The sequence below is a fragment of the Hippoglossus hippoglossus genome, chromosome 19, assembly GCF_009819705.1.
Source record: "Hippoglossus hippoglossus isolate fHipHip1 chromosome 19, fHipHip1.pri, whole genome shotgun sequence".
In the NCBI taxonomy this organism is placed as follows: Eukaryota; Metazoa; Chordata; class Actinopteri; order Pleuronectiformes; family Pleuronectidae; genus Hippoglossus; species Hippoglossus hippoglossus.
In genome coordinates, this window is record NC_047169.1 from 4,876,825 (window position 1) to 4,883,017 (window position 6,193).

The 6,193-nt window shown below is 42.5% G+C and overlaps 1 long non-coding RNA gene across 1 annotated transcript; it reads left to right on the forward strand.

Annotated features, from left to right (window-relative positions):
* The first annotated feature begins 430 nt into the window (after window positions 1-430).
* On the forward strand, window positions 431-1,430 carry LOC117752485. The gene is made up of 2 exons (XR_004612090.1): window positions 431-952; window positions 1,018-1,430. It is a non-coding gene; the product is annotated as an uncharacterized LOC117752485 (long non-coding RNA).
* The last annotated feature ends 4,763 nt before the right edge of the window (window positions 1,431-6,193 follow it).

Consider the following 6,193-nt stretch of genomic DNA (forward strand, 5'->3'; position numbering starts at 1 on the left):
TAATTTCAATCCCAACAGCTTTTGAAATAATGTTTTGGTGCCAAACGAAACTGCTGAAAAGCATTCTAACGTTCACAGCTTGGTAAAGCCCACTGAGTCAGTTTTTGCAAAGACAAAAGTCTTGTCGCCTTGTCATATGATGCACCCAATCCTAGATTACAGCCTCACCTGTGATCAATAATTGATCAATCAATTAGTGGGTGTGTATAAAAAGAACCCCAGCACACCAGACCTTCACATCAACTGCAACTTGACCTCTGACAACATGCCTAAGATTCACCCTGAGACCAAAGCGTTGATTATCAAGAGGCTGAAGACCAGATCCACTGCTGAGGTGGCTGACACCTTCAATGTGTATCAGCGTCAAGTACAAAGAATAAGAAAAAGATTTGAAGAGACTGGAGATGTTTTTGACAAGCCAGGTCCGGCAGACCCCGCAAGACAACTGCTCGGGAGGACCGTTTGTTGGCTCGAAAATCCAAGGCCAGCCCCTTTTCCACTGCAGCAGAGCTCCACCAGGCCTGGTCACCTCAAGGCCCCGTGTCAACCAGGACAGTTTGTAGAATTCTGTCTCGAAATGGCCTCCATGGTCGAATCAGTGCCCAGAAACCAGCACTAAACAAAAGGCAATTAAAAAAACGTGTGGCATTTGCCAAGGCCCATAGCCTGCTAAAAGGATGGATGCTGGAAAAGTGGCAGAAGGTGGATTTCTCAGATGAATCTTCGGTTGAATTACATCACAGCCGCCGCAAATATTGCAGGAGACCTACTGGAGCCCGCATGGATCTGAGATTCACCCAGAAAACAGTTAAGTTTGGTGGCGGAAAAATCATGGTCTGGGGTTACATCCAGTATGGGGGTGTGCGAGAGATTTGCAGGGTGGAAGGCAATATCAATAGCCTAAAATATCAAGAAGTATTAGCTACCTCTTACATTCCCAACCATACAAGGGGTCAAATTTTGCAGCAGGATGGTGCTCCATCGCATACTTCCATCTCTACATCAAAGTTCCTCAAGGCGAAGAAGATCAAGGTGCTCCAGGACTGGCCAGCCCAGTCACCAGACATGAACATCATTGAGCATGTCTGGGGTAGAATGAAAGAGGAAGCATGGAAGACGAAACCAAAGAATCTTGATGAACTCTGGGAGGCATGTAAGACTGCTTTCTTTGCTATTCCTGATGACTTCATCAATAAATTGTATGAATCATTGTCGAACCGCACGGATGCAGTCCTTCAAGCTCATGGAAGTCATACAAGATATTAAATATGGATCTCACAGCACCACTACTTAATTCACTGATGTTATGCAACATATTTTTGTATTTGAAGTAAATTATTTGTTCAATTTTCACATTACTCTCTGTAGGCGACAAAACTTTTGTCTTGCCAAAATCTGACCTTTCTGTGTTCATTAAATGATCAATCTTTCTTCAGTGAAGCAAATTTATTTTAGTATATTAAACATAATTTGGGAGGGTTTTAGCTTTCATATGAGCCATTTCTAAAACCAATGGATGAATTAAAAGTCAGGTTATAAGCTGTTGTTTCTACAAAATGGATAAGTGACAAGACTTTTGTCAGGGACTGTAGACTGTCAACTTGTCCTGTGCTAATGATGGTTGTAGCTTTATTTCTGAAACTGTAAAATGTACCTGCAGTCAATGAGCCGTGGCGAGTGAAGACCGGCGACAGAAACCCGAGGCCACCGCTGCTAAACAAAGAGCTGTGCACCTGTGTTAGGTGGAGCTTGATTCTTTCCCGCTGAACTGGTGGTTATTGTTGTTGCCATTGTCACGAACATGTTGTTGTGGCAACGCGCTGTTGTAGTGATCAATGTCACTGATATCGATGAGTCCCAGCTGCTGCTGCTACAGATCGCTGGTCACGTTCTTGGGCCCTTAACAGTACAAATGCTAAGTGAGAAGCCGACAAGATGAACACTTCTCAAGATGTGCCAGGTTCATACAGACTTTTGGGGTATTGTTTGACAGATGTCGACGGTGGTATCTCTCGATTGCTTGAAGACTTTTGTCTACGTCGACATCATGTTTTCATTTGCGTTCAAACACACATGCAACAGAAGCAAATCTTTCACTCTGACACGACTTGATGCTGATAATATGAACCGGTTCAATTACATATAACCAATGTAATGTAATGTAATATGGGTTAGTGCCAAAGAAAGTACGCTTCGCCTTTCTGATTTATTATAAATGAAACCCTGCTGCTTCTGCACCTGCATGTTTAACATCTCATAAGATGCTGTTTTGAAACGCAGACTCTCAGATCCATGGTTGCAAGAAACAAAACAAAGGTAGCACCTTTTAGAGGCGGATAAACAATAATTACTGATTGAAGATTTATGCAAAGGAGCTTCACGCAGGTGTATTAGAGGAATTCACTAATGCAAGTAATTTCTAGTGGAAAGATGTTTCTAGACAAAGCAGACGAGAGGGAAGCTCAAACAAGGAGTGACAGAACGTGAAGAAGCTGATTAAGTCAACAATGTCCAAGCTGAAGCAGAGACACAAAACATTCCTCATCTCTGACCTTATTTAAATGAAGAACATTCAATTCGAAATATTGTAAACGTTTCCTCCTGGACTATTTTTCATGCTTACAAAGTGTATTTTATTTGAAAAAAGAGTTGTTGAAGTTAAATAGACTTTGAGTCTGACTTTGCTTTGCACAGATACAGCTGTTAGAAATGGCTTTCAGAGGTGGACTTTTTATTGTTATACTTTGAGTACATTTCAGAGTTTGTTGAGTAGTTTTTAACACAAGTATCTGTACTTCTACCGGAGTAATTTTGCCAGCACTGGTCAGGAACACCTGGAAGGACTGAAAGTGCACTGGTTGATGGAGGCATACAGCTATCGTCCAGGGATTCTAGTTTTAGCATTCTTTAAAATTAGCTTAAAAGCTAATCTTGACAATCAGTTGATGCAGAATGAGACGATGGGTGGAACAACAGAGAAAGTGATGTACGAATGGTGTAGGCAAACAACCCTCTCTTCATCTTTATCAGATGTAGGAAGAAACGCGGAAAGATGTTTGAATTACTTGACTGACTGTAAGCAGGTTAAACCAGTGTGGGTGGATTAAGTGTGGAAGGGATTTACAGTAAACCTACAAGGAAGTCAAAATATATAAACTGAAATAGGAGCTGGATAATTACACATCAACCGAAACGCACGCTAAGTTTTTAATTGTTTCTTGTGTATACAATCAATTGACGTTCCCAATGGCCACTATTCGTTTTTTCAATATTTAGATGTTGCGCAAAGGACGGGAATAATTTTACTTCAGGTTTAATTATGGACGGGAATCATTTGCGTTCAAGCACACATGCAGCAGAAGCAAATCTTTCACTCTGACACGACTTGATGTTGATAATATGAACCGGTTCAATTACATATAGCAATGTAATGTAATGTAATGTGGGTTAGTGCCAAAGAAAGCACGCTTCGCCTTTTTGATTTATTATGAATGAAACCCTGCTGCTACTGCACCTGCATGTTTAACATCTCATAAGATGCTGTTTTGAAACGCAGACTCTCAGATCCATGGTTGCAAGAAACAAAACAAAGTTGGCACCTTTTAGAGGCGGATAAACAATAAGTACTGATTGAAGATTTATGCAAAGGAGCTTCACGCAGGTGTATTAGAGGAATTCACTCATGCAAGTAACTTCTACCAGCTGCGAACTGGTGTTTTTTCTTTTGTGCAGCTCAGTTAAAGTGAGAGTCCCTCCCTGCCGCTGCGGGGCACTTTACCTGCTTTAATGGCGCGCTGGTCGCTAGGCGACGTCATGCGCCCCCGTATTTAACGAAGCGGCCGTGCATAGCTCGCCCTCCTTCCGTTCCCGCTCGTCTCCTGTGGGTCTTTGGGTTGGCGTGGACGAAGTAGTTTCGTTGCCGTGGCGGAGTTTGGTGGAACAGTCAGCGACTCACTCAATAGTGATGGCGACATGAAGCTTCACGAGGCATTGACGCTTTCCATCCAATTGGTTCACTCATGGGCCGAAGCTTCATGGTGCTTCATTTGCTCTACAGTGCCATCAAGTGGACAATACATGTAAAACAGGCAGAGTGATTATAATGACACCATGGCTTTGGTGTGTGAAGCTTTGAATTGAATAAATGAATGAATGATATTTGTGATGCCAATACATAAATTATGAACTTATTAATATGGTGTCTGTCTTTATGATACAATGGCGGGGTCAAAATGGAAAGTGGAAACAAATTGGGCAGAGGGTTGTGATGTGAATGTGCTTGTGTTACTTGGTTTGTGTCTGTGCTTATGTTACTAGGGACAACATGTAACACGTGAGCTAGGGACAACATTTTATTTATTTTTGTTTAAAAATAAAAATAAATTACACAGTGCTGGGTTTCAGGCGGTTTCTTTTTTTTTGCAAACAAACGCACAATAAAGTCCCAAGTCCACATACGTCATCAACCCAAGCCTCGATACGCGCTTCACAAAAATCTTCCTGGATTACTCGACACACGCTTCGAAGCCTCGACACGGAAGGACACGTCACTACCACTCAAACCCCCTTAGACGCAGTGCGACCGACCGCTGGCGTGGGATCACTCCGCCGGGGACCTTCGGGGCGCAGTTGCGGGTCCGCTTGGTAAGTAACGTTGTCTGCCCGTCTCTCGCTTATTGTATCCCAGCTGATTGTTGTGCATGTTGTGCTACAGCTGGGTTCAGCTACGGCTGTGGAGACTCTCACCCTCCGGGTTGCTGTGGCTGTACCTTGGCTTGACAGGGTACAGCTCTGAAGGAAGCGCGCCGCTTTTAAAGAATCGTTATCCCTCTTTCACTGCGGCTCTCCACGCGCAGTTGAGGTGAAGCGTGGAGTGACCACCTCGGGGGGACGCCTAACTTTTAGTAACATTCAATGACATTGTTGTTTATATTGGTTTGTATTTGGTTTATTTGTTGTGTTGTGTTGTTTTCACCAGCATTTGATTTAACACATTTATCTTTTTGTTGTTGGTCAGGTGCTGTGGGCCTGAGGCGGCGACCCAATCCCTGGTGGTGGCGTTTTCTTCACAACCCGCTTTGTTGGTTTGCAGTGTCACGGGTGGTTAGTTTAATAATCCTTCCCCTTTTCCTTTGGTTCTCGTCGCCGTGGTAAGTCCCAGCCCTGTCCCTGTGTTGATCTTGTCTGAAGTGTTTTATTTCATGTTAATTTGTGTTCTGTTTGTTTCCATTTTGGTTTTTGTTGGTTTATGCATTCGAGTTTAATAAAGTTATTTTCTACGAGTAAAACACGTCTCATGCCCTGTGATATACACAAACCTGTGCTGTTGCATTACAGACATGTGCAGTCGCCCCATCCTGCACTCTGATTGCCTGGTGTTGTCACTGACTCATCTAGAGTCTGCATCATGTCATTATCCCCCCTTGAGTTGCATCTTTGAAGAGTTCACACTTTGCGATTGGCGTCCAGTGATCGAACGCAGATTTAGCTCTGATCTGGAGCGTTTGTCAGCGACTTCCAAAACTCGTCAGTGACTTGAAAGTCGGGCTAAAAACTCTGATGCGTGAACTAGGCTTTACTTGGATTGAATTATACACTGATACTTGGTCATTGATACACTCTGCATCTTGGGTAAAAGTTATTTATTATAGTTATGCAACTCTGTTTCATTCTGTTGTTTTATTGCCTTCAATGATTTATAGCTTTTTATTGTAGTAAAGTCTGGCAGACAACCTATTTCCTCCTCTGGGCCAATTGAAACAGGTTGGATTGAACCTGGATTCCCAGTAACAAATAATAATTGTATCATTCAGCAGGAACAGGAGCAGATAAAAGATATAATAGCTTTTATAAGCGGTTATCATCCAAAGCCAAGCCTTGTCCTGGAGTACGCCATGCATTTCCTGACGGCCTCAAAGAAAGAAGAGATTGTCGTGTCAGAACCAATCTTCTGTTACTCACAAAAATTAAATAAGGTCAAATAACAGTAAATTGGGAAAGAGATGGTTCACGGTCAGAAAACACAAATCAAAGCATTTTATTCAACCGATCATTGCTAAATTCAGAGTTGGGATCAGCCTTTTTGACTAATGAATGAGTTACTCCACCAAGGAGGTCACAGTATGTCTGCATTTCTGTTTGTCTGTGAGCAGGATTATGCAAAAACTACTGAACGGATTTTATTGAAACCAAC